A 15,945-nucleotide genomic window follows, 5' to 3' on the forward strand; every position below is an offset into this window, starting at 1 on the left:
GAATTTGAATAAATAGGCAGTTATCCAATGAAGATACACAAATGAACAAGAAGCTCATGAGTGATATTCAACATTCTTACTAACTAGGGAAAGGGAAATCAAGACCACATGAGATATCACTTCACCCCCAGCAGAAGGAGACGGGAGGAAGGGCTAACATATTCTATGGTCAAACTTAGAAGGAAAGATGGAAATGAAGACCAAAGATATCTAACAGTCAAAATTACATTGAACAGAGGTGCTCAGATGGGAGGAGATATCCTCCATGTGTTCAAAAGGTACAAGATGAAGTGTAGGGGGGAAATATGTTGGCCAGGTTTCTAAGAGGTAACAGCAACAAAGGGATGAATATAATTACTGGAGTATGTGGTAAAAATGCATAGTTCACTTTGAATGTTTGAAGACCTTACTGATACAACCTGGAAACATTTCATCATGCCATGCTCATTCTTCAAACTTCAGGCCTAGTTTCACTGGATAGAATTTTTAGTGTCTCCTGTGAGATCATGTCAAGCCTAGCTCTATTCTTTGTGTTTATAATAAATGAGCTTACTCATTTATTATACATTTAAGACTACAGACGTAATATAACACAGCCTTCTCTCTGTAGCATCAGGATGTTGTTATACATAATACAAGGAAAATCAATATATACAATCTCAAATAATGGAAACGACAGATTTGATGAGAGATGAATTTCAGAAAGGTCCTAACTTTTCAGTGTTCTGTAATATTTCTGAATTTTTCATAATGGGAAGTGCTAACTTGACTCAAGAAGCCAATTATTATTTTATTTAATCAAACCAGATGTTCTGCAGATGACTAGATCAGTACATTAGAACGTGCCTTTATCTGAACCCATTTTTGCATTGTTAAAGGCATGGAGGACATGCCATAGCTGGATTCCACTTTGCTTAAGAAATCCTCCCTGAATGCCTGTGTGCACGTTCTGAGGTTCACTTCCATAGAGGTGTTGTGTGCTGTTGTGATGAAACAGAATGCACCCTGGTGAGATCACTGCTTTGATGTGTATGCAGATGGTTGTGCACAACTGGTTCTGGGAACACAGAACTGATTGACAGCCCAAGAGCCAGTGGAGGCAATGCTTGGTGCTGCACAAATCAACCAGCACAACGCTGGGACTCACTGCTACACAGCTTAGTTTGTAGCTTTAGAATTTCATCACGACAGTTTGTGTTCCATGGAAAATTCCTCACACTGTTACAGGTGTGCAGGAAATGCAAAAAACAAACAAAAATCTGCTGGCCAGAATCCAAACAATCATGCCCTCTGTTTCAGCAGTCTTTAAATTTTCCATTCAAATTGACTTTTAGAGATTTTTTTTCCATTATCTGATTTCAAAGGAAGTAAATGTACATGTGAAATACCCAGGGGTTTATCATCTTTTAGGGACTGTTCAAAAACCATTTTGCTGACAAAATAATCACCTTGGTTCTTAATTTCCAACTCACTCCAATCAACCTAATGGATTTGGGCTCCCTGTTTCAATGCTTGTTTTCCTAACTCTTTGCCTTCCCCTTGTGCTCAAATGTCCTTCATGTTTCATTTGGCAATGCTTTGTCTCCAAGGAGGCAGAAGCCACCTCATCCTAATCAACTAAAAATGATCAGTTCTTCATACAGGAGAAGAAAATCAAAATGAAGAGAACATACAAGAGAAAGAAATTTGTTTCTTTTAGAATTAAGAATCATAAGAAATTCTATTTTGAATGTAAAAATTTCCAGGAAAGAACTATTTTTGTAGGTATCATCTGTGACTTGTAAGTCAAACTGAAAAGACACTCTGGAGAATAATAACTGGAGAATACATATTTATTTAATAGATTCCTCTATCATGTTTGTCTAAACATTTTGATTTCCCAATATGGTTATTACCTAAAAAAGTACAAACTCAACTTCTTTGAAGAAACTCTGAATCATTTATAAATAGATTGAAAAGATTTTCTGTAGCCTGTCACATTCCAATCAACACTTCTCATTGCATTTTGGTTTAAAAAAATTTTGTCTATCTTCTTTACCCAATCTTCCCAGAATTTTATTCCCAGAATCTTATTTACCACCTCCACCCCCTTTGCATCCCATCACCTGAGGTTTGCTGCACAGCTGACTTATACCTTGGCCCTTCCTCACCTGGGAACAATGCAGCTCATTGCTTTGCTGTTTCTATCACTCACGGCACAAATGGTACCCACCATGGGAGGTCCTTATCCCACTGCAATGGTTTGCACACCTGCTCTCCTTGTGCCTCTGAGGACCCAGAAGAAAAGCCTCCTTCCCTGATTTTCTCCACCCTCCCACCTCAATGCTGAGCACAACTGCACAATTGGTGTCGCGGGCAACCCTGGCGGTGGCGGGAAAGGATAGTCCAAGTGAAGGAACACTTCCTGGGAGCAAACTAGTCCCAGCTTGTGTGCTCCACGCTGATGGTTCATAGAGTCAGAAACAACATCGATGGTCAACTTAAAACTGGGGTGACTTAGAGGAAACCCATCCTGCCTCTTCATCAGGGAAGCCAGCGTCACGGCCCAGGACCTACCCGTGTTGTACCTGGGGCACGTGGCTCCACATCTCAGGGAAATGCAGGGACAGTAGAGCAAGGGGCAAACACTGCACGTGTCTCCAGGCTGGCTGAGGGCCTCCACCACACACCACAGACGGTACTTCCTATTCCGCCCCTTGCCCCTGCCTGTCTATACCCTGGTTTTAAGAGATCCCACGCAGGTCAGCTCTCGTCTGGGACCCTTTCTCTTACAGCCCCCTGGTTCCTTCCCTTTTCTGCTTTTGTTCCTTGGTTTTCCCTCTCCCTGCTTAACTTTCTGTGGGGTTTTCTTGCCGCGAAGTAAAGCGGGGTTTCTCTTTTAAGACAGAGAAAAGAAAAGTTCTAAGTCAAAGTAGACAAGTTATCAGAGATGTACTTACCAAACGCAATGGATGTGTCATGATGATGGGAACGAGTGTTGCTGGGGGGGGGGGGGGGGCGGAGAGGTGGGGTGGGGGGGGTGGGGTTGAATGGGACCTCATATATATATTTTTAATGTAATATTATTACAAAGTCAATAAAAAAATAAAATAAAATAAAAAGAAATTCTAAAAAAAAAAAACAAAGTAGACAAGTTATGGAAATCAAATAAAGAAAAACTTGAGACATTGTCATTGCAGGAAGAGAGGACTGGGAAGAGGGCAATGTCAGATGAGCATCCTTGGAGAGGGGGTGGATTCTTTTCAGTTTTATTTACGTCCACACTTGTGAATTTTTAACTTGATAAATAAGATGCTATATTTACAATTGAAAAGAAAATCCTTAACAAAGTAAAGAAGAAATGGAAACCAAAGAAAATGAAAGTGGCTTAAAAACAGTGAAGATACAAAATAATGAGCTGTATCTAACTCTCAGATGAGAATGTGTACACTCTATGTATAACAGCTTGACTTTTTCAGCAGCTGTGCTTAAGCTATATTATAGGGATGCACGAAATTCTCTCTAATGTAAAATATCAGCACCAAATGAGCAAACGTGGAGTTCAGATTCCCCATCAGAGGAACTTTACTGATTTTCTCCTCTAATGACTCCAAGCTCTGTTTCTCAAATGGGATCTTACATGGAATCCCAGTTTATCAAATGAGTAATGGTGTAACAGCTCTGGGAAAACTACAAGGCTGACTCAAATCTCATCCCAACCCGCCTCCATTTCACATGAAAGAAAGACCCAGATAGGAAGGTAAGAAAAAGGAAGGCGACTACACAGGCTGTGCAAGTAGCTCAAGACATTCTACGAAGAATATCCCAAGAACAGCATTCTTAGAATCAATGTTCTTCCTGCTATGTATTGAGATTGCCTTTAGTCAGCCTTTTTTTTTTTCCTTGTATTCAAAATGTTGTCAAAGCAATAAATAGGTTTATGCCATTGATGACCTTGAAGAGAAAAACAACTTCAGAAAACTATTTCACAATCTTCTCTGAGATGAAAAATTTCAGGATAGCAAGGACACTGGGAAAACTAGATGTGTTCATGACATTTATTTTTTTAAGTATTTGGAGTAGTCAGTTATATAAAGATGTAGGAAACATGTCTTGGAACCATGAAAGAGCTGTCAGTTGAGAAATCTCTTAAAGTCAACACTGGTTCCAGTGCTATTAACTCCATTTATAGACAAGAGGCAGTAAGCAGGTAGTGAAACTAGCACTGGCCAACACCCATCTCTCTGAGATAGCCTTAGATCTCTGGCAACCAAAAAGCTTTATATGCCATTGTCAGGTTTCATGTGCCCAGTGTGCACCATGGAAAACCTAAAGAGTGATTTGATGGAAATGGCCCATCAATTAAGGACTCAGTCTCAGGAAAGTGAAAATACACTAGAAGCATCTTACCATAATTTTATATCTAGATCTACAGAGAATCTGACAATTTTTGTGTAGTTATACACACTAAACTGAATACTAAAGTCATATCTAGTTCCCTAAGTCATTCTGTAGTTTAGCTAATTTATATTTAACTTTGACTGACAATACAGGAGGTGGTATCTTAGTGGAAAGAGTGTGAAATTTGGCTTCAATTAGTCCTGGGTGCAGCTCTGTCCTTTGTGTACTATATGATGGTAAGGGACTCCCAGCTCTTGTCAGTCTTAATTTCCAACTAGGTAAGGTGAGGAGGTTCAAGTGAAACAACCTCTAGGGCAACCCACGGCTGGCTGCACTGCAAGTAGACCCATAGAAAAAAACATATATGTAGGACCAGTTTTGAAGTAGCAACTATTTCAGCAAAAATTAAGATTCAGTTGAAAAGGTAAATGTTCTATAATGTGGTTCTATAATGTGGGCTAAACTAAAATGGATATTTGAATGGAGAGAGAATCACCTGAAGTTGCAAAGATAGGCAACTTGCAGAAATTCCTTGGAAAGGGGGCACATATAAATAAAATCTCTTTGTCCCCATCAGTAAGGATCTTCTTCATTTTTTAATTTTTTAATTTTTATTTTTGTCTTTATTTTTTAAATATTACATTAAAAAACTATGAGGTCCCCATATACTGCCCACCTCCCTCACCCCACTTCTCCCCCCATAACAACAATCTCCTCCGTCATCATGAGACATTCATTGCATTTGGTGAATACATCTCTGAGCACCACTGCACGTCATGGCCAATGGTCCATATCATAGCCACACTGTCCCACATTCCACTCAGTAGGTCATGGGAGGACATACAATGTCCGGTAACTGTCCCTGCAGCACCACCCAGGACAACTTCAAGGATCTCACTCTTTTATAGCAAAGGTCTTTGGGCATTCATCATGCAAAAAATTTAAAAGGAGCCAGATTCAGTAGAATTCGAGTCATTCTATCACGAGGGGCTTAGATCAAGAAAAGAGTTTTCAGATCTCTTTATCCCAATGATAAAGGTATACAGCTGAATAAAAATGAACTGTGGTTACATAAGGAAGGCTTCTATGGAAATAGATTCCTAGATTGAACACCCATTAAATAGTTAAACCATAGGTAGGTATGAATAATAACTTTATGACTACATTGGTCCAATGTAGTCACCTGGGACAATCCCACTTCATTAACAGGATTTAAACAACACCCATTTTCATTCTCCCAAGGGTCCTGGCTGGACAATAAGTTATATGGCCCCCTTTTCAATGGCTAGTCACATTGTTTCATATAGTCCTGATGAAAGAAAAACTTTGTAATTCAGAGAGCAATCTTCCCATTTGTTTCTAGAAATGTCATGTACTTGTTTTTTAATTAAGGTGGTTCACTTCATATGATGGTATTTGATGGGTATTAGTCGTTACATGTTAGGCTGTGTAGTACCGTTGTGTCTACAGTAGCATTAAAGCTCTATCTGTTGATACTGACTTCTACTAAACACTGCTGGCCAATCATGGATTAGGAAACTCCACATCCATGAACTCACTGATAACCTCTGCACTGCTAGGGAGAAATCACCAACACCATGTTTAGGCTAAGGAAAGAGATCCAGAAAAATTCACCTTACTTTTCCAAAGGTGGACAGTAAATACAGTGTGAAGGGGGAATGCTAATTCAAGTCTTCCTCAATCTAAACTCTGTGCTCTTGTCACTACAGCACACCCAGCTTCCATTTTACATAATTCACCTTTTGTTTTGGTTACCACTTCTTTTTGGATAGGAAAACACCATTTATTTCTACGTAAAAAATAAATATAAATAAAACTCTTGAATTTTTTCATTCATTGGATAGCAAAATGGCATTTGTTACTTATGAATAAAAAATTCAAACAATATATTAACATTTTATTAAAAATGTATGGATTCTTAAGAGCACTAGTTGGGATGATCACCATAATGCACGGCATGTCATTTCATTTGATCATCTTTTTAAAATATCTGGAGGCCAAAAGATTAAAATCAGTTTTCAAGACCTGTGACAGCAACTTCCTCAAAGCAAACTGTGAACATGGCCAGAGTTTTCAAGAGGACGATGATAAATGCATTACCCATAATAAAGATAAACTAAATCGCACTTGAAAATCTCTCTGGCCTGTATAAAGAGCCAAGTTGGCACATTTCTGTATTTCTCTCCTTCAACTAGAAGGGGGCCTACAGTGTTGCTAGCTGTTCCCGGCTATTTCTTAGCAGCCCATACTTGGAATGTAAACAGCCTGGCATGGATATGCTAAATCACCTCTTTTATTTCCTCCCTGCCCACTAACAGAGATAAATTAGCTGATCCTGTGTTTTAGGGTTTTTTGTTTTTGTTTTTTTTTTAACTTTCAGGAATAATGAGAGAAGTTCTAAAAGCAATTTTTTTTCTTTCCTAAAAAACAAATGAGGTCTACTATGAGTGTATCAATTTACCAGGGGGCAAACCTGGTCAGAAATCACCCTGCAGCCATTCTCAACACAATTCTCCTTGAGTAAAAACATCAGTTGTTTGAAATTGCAACCTGGTGAGTCACTGCATATAGCTGAAGAGCATTTCTGTTGCTTCACCAATGCAATGACTTGTTAATTGTCCAGTGCTTTGCTCAGAAAACACTGCCCCAAAGGTCCGCCACAGTCTGACATTGCTACAGTGCAGTACACAGCTTTACTGACAACAAGGTCATGTGCAGTGACCTTACAGTTTTTCCTCTCTCCACCTTTCTGTGAGAATGGACCTTTCGTAAAAGGTAAAGAAACAAGATTTCCTATTTCAAACACTAGTAGCCAAACCAGCTTGCCAGAAACCTGAAAAATACTCAGAGGCATGCAAACATTTCTATGCAAAATAATTTAAATTGTTCCTCAAAGATTGAGCTCAGAAACCAAAAAAGAAAAAAGAAATAAAATAATGAAATAAGGTTCTCAATGCCAAGAGTTGTTCTGTTACTGAAAAACCTCTATGAAATTTTGAGTCCATGATCATCCTTCAAAATGGTACAATTTTGCCAATATATGGGGAAGATTTCCAACAAATATCCCTAAATTAAAAATACATTTGTATAATCACCACCACTGACCATCCTTTGTAGATTGATGTTCTCACATATAAATGAATTAAAATGTTTAAAATAAAAATAAAATATCAGTTCAAAATAAAATATCCTTGGCAATATTTATCTGTTTAGAGAAAATATTTTAGTCTTATTTTTGACATGGCTCCCTTAGTACATTTTATTTGTTTATATTTTACCATAACTACATTATATCAAATTCATCTCTCAGAGCCACATTGTTAAAAACTCAGTTTCATGCACCAATTAAATGCATTTTTGCCTTGAAATCAAAAAATTTTTTAATAGGTCTGAAATTTTATTCATGAAGGACAATAGGCAAAACAATTGAAGACAGTGACTTTTGAGATCTTACCTCCCAGCACGTATAATTTCCAACCCAAATTAGGGGAACATGAACTAAGCACCAAAACAAAAGTAGAGCCATGTGTTTTAGCCAATGTTCTTTAACTGCAAATCATAAAATGAAATAAAGATGTTTCATTGCATACAAATACAATGGGAGGACAGCCACACAGAAGTTTTTCAAGATCAAAATATACAAATACTTAGTTAAGGAACTTGATGAAATACTTTCCTACGCACAATAGACTAATTAGTACACCTGCACAACTTGGAAAGCACAACTTGGAAAGAAAGCTAATATCTATGGCTTTTATCAAGTAATTAAATTATTAAGCACATTGTTCATTATATAGGGCTATGTCTACAAACATGGTAAAATCTACACTTATTTAAGGAGAGATTCAAGTTTAACAAAATTTTAAAAAGCAAAACAGAAATTAAAAATTGTAAATGATACTATGCCATGTGAAATTATTAAAAAGCCATGGTTATACTGATTCCACAGATACACACATATTCAATGGCATAAAGTGAGCTCTGTAAAGTAGAATTTGAGGAAATAATGGGACCATTCAAATCAAGCAGCCCCATTAAATTACAACACATCTTTTTTTTTTAAAATTATTTATTTATTTTTAAAAATTACATAAAAAAATATGAGGCCCCATTCAACCCCACCGCCCCAACCCTCCACTCCCCCCACAGCAACACTCTCTCCCATCACACACACATCTTTTCATCATTGCCTCTCACAATGTCATTTGAATGAGGCGATCCATCACTTACCTAAAATCCCCAGCCTGTAGTTAATTGTTATAACGATGACATTTCCATAGCTTGCCAGAATGCTTCCATCGATCATATTGCCAGTTCCTTCCATGTAAGATCCACCATGGATATACACCATAACTGGCTTCTTACTGTTCTGATCACTGGTATTTGGGGGGGCGAGGGAGAGAAGTCAAGTCAGGAAAATACAATAAAGGATCAAACTGACTGATGCAAATTAAGGTCAGGTGTTCATTAACACACCTACTTTTGAGTAGAAGTCATCACATTTATGATTATATATAATATAAGCCTTTATAAGATTGCCTAAGGACAACTGTCAATGTCATGATTCTATTCATAGAAATGATATTTGGAGAAGCATACAGACATTCTGAGTAATATGTATGCACGTGTAAACTTTTGTACATGTATAAAATACTAAAATATAAAGAATTTCAGATACTTTTTTGCTAAATATTTCTGAAACTCTTGATGGTGATTTGAATTGAAGAAGTACAGAACATCCACTACAAAATAAAAAGTTTGATCATCTTATTAAGTAAAAAATCAACTTGAAAATTTTAACAGATTTTTAATAAAACTGCTATCTTAAGTCAAAAGATAAGTATGAATATGTATGAGTACGTATGAGTATGTATAAAATCATATTCAACTTAAAAATAAACATCAAAGCAGTAGTAAAACTATAAACTCTCAATACAGGACAGATGATGACTTAAACAAATAAATCACTAAAAATGAACACAACAGCAATGTGTTTAAAAATCCGTAAGTATCTTTGCTCTAATTTATTTATTGCAGTAATATCCCAACATATTTGAATGAAAAAAAAAGGAAAGACAGATAATCAAAATGGTAAAATACTCTAAACTCAAGGTGAAATTATAGAAATAGTTTGTTTTCCAAAGAATAGAAATTTCCACCATATGCAACCAATGTATACTCTTCATAAATATGCTTTTATTTTAACTAACAAAGATGCAAAAAATATTTTGCAATGGACTGTGATAGAAATTTGGAGGCAATTGATGGAGTGTGTATTCTGAAGAAGTCAAAGGAAATGAGAAGTCCAGCCTGATTTGCCATTTGGAACATATTCAATGTTTTAAAAGAAAATCTCAATGTTAACAAACTGAAATGCATGTATCCATGCAAAAGTAATTTCATTTATTCCTTCAATAACCCCCTCACCACCAATTTGCAGTGACTATTTTGATGGTGCCTACTAATAGAAGGATTTATTTCCACAAACACACTCCATGTGTGCCAATAGTAAAACTGTACAGAAAGGAGAAACCCACAAATTCTACCATGCACTGTTCACAGTAAAGCACAGAAAAGAGCATCAAGCTTCCCATCAGTCTGTTGATATTTCCTCTTTTTTTCTCATATGAACTTAAGTCCTAGTGTACACATCTTTTATTAATCCTTCACTGAACACAAAGTACATGGAATTTTTTAACGATCTGCTAGTTGTATGTGCAATGCTGCTTCCCACAATCCACTGCATCTTTCTTGTTCGTTTTTGGACTTATGCCCTTTTTTATTTCACCATTTCTGGCTACAGAATGGTGGAAAAAGAGTAAGCAGAGCTTTGAAATGCCTGTTGAAGGAGGTCCCTTGGAGAAAATATTAATGTTATCTTACCTTAATGAAAAATAGGACATGGTTACCTTGAACTTGAGGAAGTAATAACCAGATGCCAAGTTAATTCAACATAAAAATCACAGCTTATTGGTATAAGTGAAAATTAGACATTTTAACTGTAATGAAGTTGGACTGAGAGTTCTGTGAAAACAGATCCTAATTATCAAAAGGAAATATATTAAAAGGAGAACACAGAGCAAGATGATATTTGTAACAGTAAAATAATGGTTGGTTTTGTTTTTGAATGCTGATGAAGTGGCAGGCCTTCTGACACCCTTGCCTAAGGAGTGTGTCTAGATGATATTCTAAAACCATTTTACAGAGCTGTTTGAGTCAGTGTTGCCTCCTGAACTTCGGGCTCAGTAAAGAAATAATGTTAAGAAAAGACCAGGCTTGAAAGCAGTGTTGGCAAAATTAATTTTCATGGGAAGCAGTTGATTTATGAAAGAAATCAAAAAGGGAGCAAAAACAAGCAATTAAGATATATATATGTGTGTTTGTGTATATATACACTTTCAGGGAAGTTAAGCTGACAAGGATAATTCACCACTCACTTCCTGGGTTTAAACTGCCTTTCAACCACAGAACTAACATTTCATCGAGGGCCTTCATCTTTTAAGGTAAATAAATGGAGCCCCGTGTACTTTGTTACCTAGATGGGAGGTGGAGGGATGTGCTTTTATCCATCTTAGAGAAGCTTTTCTACAGGCAAGGGTATAAAAAAAAAACAAATTATTTACTCTACTGAAGACCCAGAATATACCATGCTAGATGTTTGCTTGGATTCCACAAAACTTCTGTTTTTAAAAAATAAAAAAATGAAAAGCATATATAAAAATTCATTTCCTTCTAGTGGATAATTTGTCAAGCAATTTGGGATCCATCAAGAAGAAACTTGCCATAGCAGCAAAATAGTTCAGGGAGAAAAATATTTTCAAAATAGTCATGGTGTAAAAAGAAAGATGCCTTTTGACCTTTTCAGTACTTAGATCTCCCTATTTTTTTTCCTTTAAATGCTGCTAAAAGGCAGTCCTGAAAGAAACAACAGCTCATTAAAACACTTTTTGATGTACTACACTGTGAAACAGAACAACTTATTTTGGATCAATATGTTTATAAAAGAAAAAAAGATGAAGTGCCAGTCCCCCCAAAAGTTCTTTTGAGGTGTTGCAAATTTCTGCAGTTTACAGAAAGAATTAAGAAAACCAAAGTTCCAAAATATAACAACTTACAAAATAATCTCTGGAAGAAAGAAAAGAACATATGTATGCATGTTTTAATATTGAAATTCTCTTCTGGTGACCAAGAAAAAAAAAGAAGGCAGAGTTCCTTGTAAACAGCATTTTGTTACTCCTGTATATTTATAAGCAAATTTTATAATTCTTTTCACAAGTGATTTGCAGTCATTACATGGTAATTTAGATTAAAAATGACTGTAATCTCTATATAAGAAGAAAATAAAGCAGCACTAATGTGTACTAGTTTCAAATAAAGGGAGGAAAAACAAGTTGAAATAAAAAAAGTTTATATAGATAGATATAAAATCATAAATCAGGGTTGAGCTTTGAAAAAAAAATTTAAAAATGCCTGCATCTTCACCATGATCAATACTCATTAAATCATCTGTGCTTTTCTTTGTGTTGGTTCCTGGGGTCACAGTGAGGAGGAAAATAGAGGGAAAAAAAGAAAATTCAAACCAACTGGTTTGCAAAAAAAAAAAAATCAGAAGGGCGAGATACTATCCAGTAACAGAAAAAAACTGTAGCACAAAAAGTTGAAATCTGTTACAACGGTGTTTCAAAAAAATGAAATAGGGCGGATAAAAAAATACATATAAACATGAAGATGTCAAGAAGAACAAATTCAAAATGTTATTTCCAAAAAAAAAAAAAGTAGATATCCTGTGAAAATGCAGTTTGGGGGTTAAAATGATACTACTGTCGAAAAAAGAAAGAAAAAGATAAAGCAAAAGGGAGTTGTTTTTTTTTTAAGAGAAACTTAAAGGATTAGAAAAGAGATTTCCCATATTCTTAAAGGAAATGCATATGAAGTAGTCAATGTTTCTCTAATTTTGGCATTATAATATAAATAAATTTTTAAAATAACACACTTTGATTAGGAAATTTCATAATGTAACAGAAATATACTTAAGCAATTGTGTGCACTTTAACCAAGATATCTTATCTATATTTTACTTTTAATGTTAAATCTATGTTACTTATATCCATAACTAAAACTATACAATTTTTAATAAGAAAACAGAAATGACACCAAGATCCACCTCTAAGTGAGCTACTATTATTTACTGTATTTTTCTGCTATAAATCGTCTATAACCTTACTAAACATGTTGTCTAAATAAATCATTGTAGCTATGTCCCTTTGTTCAAAATACTTGATTTAGCAGAGTATATAAAAAATAAAAGTGGATGTTACCTACCTTGATAGCCTTAAGCATGTGGTCTACATAGGAATTTTCATATCTGTAAATTGCAGAGACACACATAGCTGTGCACAATGATTCCCTTAACCCGGGTGAATGCAGTATAGCAATTTGGTTTATTGTGTTCCAGATACAAGAGGCCAAAACAACTTATTTTGTTGAATAATTTGGGGTTCTGGCCGCATCTGTCTTTTTAGAGACAGATGCAGTTCTCACACGTGCATCCAAGTACTGTGTCTCCATCAACTGGAACCCATCTTTGCCTGCTCCCTAAGGCACTGGGAGAAGTGGGCTGAGTTATTGTGAATAATAACTGTTACCTACAACACTTGTTTATGAAAGACATTTTTCCATTGTGTGAGGTAAAAAGAGCTAAAAAACCGTTTTGAGGCAAAGATACGGAATTACTGCTTTTCTTGGTCCAACAGAGGTAAAATATAGACCATTTTATGAGCTTCCAATGTAACCAACAGCTCCATGGGGAAAGTCCTGTTTGTAGGATTTATTAATTTTCATGGTATAAATTCACCCACCAGAGCCAATTTCAAGCTACCAAGAGGTCACTGGTCACAGAGTTAGAAAATGTTGGTCAGAAAATCTGGAATGGCTGGAGCACATTAGCATTCTACTTAGAGAAGACAGAGTTGACCAACGGAGAGAACCAACTCTTGTCCCAATCCATTTATTACTCCTGCCTTGGTAAATATTCTTAAACTGATGTGTCAGTATTGCTCATTGGCTTGACACAGAACTCTATCTGTGTTGAAGAATTCTACTGTGTTCAGATGCCTAAAAAATAATACAAAAAGTAGTTCTCCATCAAATTAGTCCAATTGGTGTTTTTAATCAATGTTCACCAGTATAGAGCATATTTAGAGCTATCTCATGGGTTGAATTTACTGCTAAATTGTGTTTAGAACCCTAAAAGGGAAGCCTTTCATAGAGAAATACATTGCATGACACACTCAATGCTTCGCTTGACTTAGAAAACAAGTCCAAAACAAACCACTTAATTTTTTTAAATGCTCTTTCATTATAAAAGGTACTAGGGAAAAGAAACTTTGTACTTAAAAGATGGAGAATGGATTAGGAAAGAGAATGTGCTCAGGATGACGGCTCTCCTTTACAACAAAATTTGGACCCTGAAGCTCTCCTTGTCACAATCTTCCTGAAAGCAGGAGGTAGTCCTTGAGAAGGTCCTTCTGCCACCTGCAGTCCTCATCTCAAGTTTGACTTTCTCCTGTCTTGGCCCTAATGATCCTGCTCTCTTCTTGACTCCCTCTTGTCAATCTCTTCTCTCTTCTCTACCACAGCAGGAAGCAGAGAAGCAGGAGCACTGCTCAGGTCTGAATCAAACCCAACAAAGGCTTTGCAGCAAGGTCTGGGCTGGCCTCTCCCAAGTCCTTGGTTTCAGGTCATCAGTTCACCATTGTTGCACAGAATCTGAACACTCTGAAAAATTCCCCTGAATCAGGGGCAGCCTTCAGAGAAACCTCCCCCAATCAACTTGAGGAAGACAAGGTAATCAGCTGTAACATATACATAGACACACCACTGATTAAATAGCAATGCAGGCCAATTGACCCATTAAAATTCTTTGGCTGTCCAAAGTACAATTGTCAAGCACTTTATTGAAGTACAGTTTAAATAGCATAAACAAACACCTTTGAAATTTAAATTTAATGGCCTTCTGTAAATTTTTAGTGCTGTGAAATGATCAGCATATGGTAGTTTTATGAACGAGCCTTTACCCCTAAATTGTCTCTCACCAGCTCCAATGTTCCCACACTCAACTCCAGTCACTCACTAGTCTACTCTGTCTCCAGAGATTTACATCTTGTTTTTTGATTTTCACGTAATAAATTAATATAACAGGTGGTCTACTGTGTGACTTCTTTCATTCAGCATAATGTTTTCAAGGTTCACCCATGTAGTAGCATACACCAGAACTTTGTTCCTTTTTGTGGCTGAATAATATTCAATTGTATGGATTTATGATATTTATTTATCCATTCATCAGTTGATGGGATTTCATTTGTTTCCACTTGTTAGCTATTGTGAATAATGCTAAGTTTGGTGTAAAAGATTTTTTGTGGACATAGGTTTATGTTTCTCTTGGGTATTTCTCTAAGAATACAACTGCTGTTTCAAAAAGTTTATTTATGATTCATATTTTGAGGAACCACCAAATTGTTTCCCACAGTAGCAACTCCATTTTGTATTCCCACCAGCAATGAGCAAGGCTTCCAATTTCTCAACCTCCATACTAGCACTTTTCAACCTGCCTTTTTGATGATAACCATTCTGGTAGCATGAAATTGAATTTCCCAAATGTCTTTAATATCGTTCAAGCATTTATTAGGTATTCTAATATATATTTAGGAGAATGTCTTTTCAATTATTTTGCCATTTTTTATTGGATTGCCTTCTTAACAAATTGTAAGAGTTCCTTATATTTTCTAGATATGAATCTTTTATTAGTAATATGATTTGAAAATGTGTCCTCCCATCATTAGCTTGCCTTTTTAAAGTTAATGGTGCCATTGAAATGCAAAACTTTTTTAAATTTTTATATATATATATTTTTATATTTTTTAAAACTTTGATCAGGAAGTTTCAAATTATAAATTGTTTTACTTTATGGATTGTGCTTTTGATGTCATATCTAAGAAATATTTACTTAACTCATGTCTAAGATTTTCTCCAATTTTTAAAAAAGTTTAAGAACTTTAGTTCTTACATTTATACCTTTCACATATTTTGAGTTAATTTTTGTTTCCAGTTTGAGGTAAGAGGTGAAATTCATCTTTTTGCATTCAATTATTTCAGCACAGTTTATGGAAAACATAATCCTCTCTTCATCAACCTGTTGTGTCATTGTTACAGAAAATCAATTAACTATAAATATGAAGTTTCATTTCCAGACTCTTAATTCTATTCCATCAGTCTGTATTTCTATCCATATGCCTGGATCACATTGCCTTACTTATTGTATCCTTATAGGAAGGTTTAAAGTAGGGAAGTGTAAGTCCTCCAATTTGTTCTACTTTTTCAATATTACATTAGATGTTCTGAATTCTTTTCCTTTCCACACAAATTTTTAAATCCCTTCCATTTAGGCAAAAAACCTGCTGAGATTTTGATCAACCACGATTTTAAATTTAATTTTATAGAGCAGGGCTTGACTCAGAATCATAAGTACATGGGGTCTTTACTTTC

Source organism: Dasypus novemcinctus (genome assembly GCF_030445035.2).
Source record: "Dasypus novemcinctus isolate mDasNov1 chromosome Y unlocalized genomic scaffold, mDasNov1.1.hap2 SUPER_Y_unloc_1, whole genome shotgun sequence".
In the NCBI taxonomy this organism is placed as follows: Eukaryota; Metazoa; Chordata; class Mammalia; order Cingulata; family Dasypodidae; genus Dasypus; species Dasypus novemcinctus.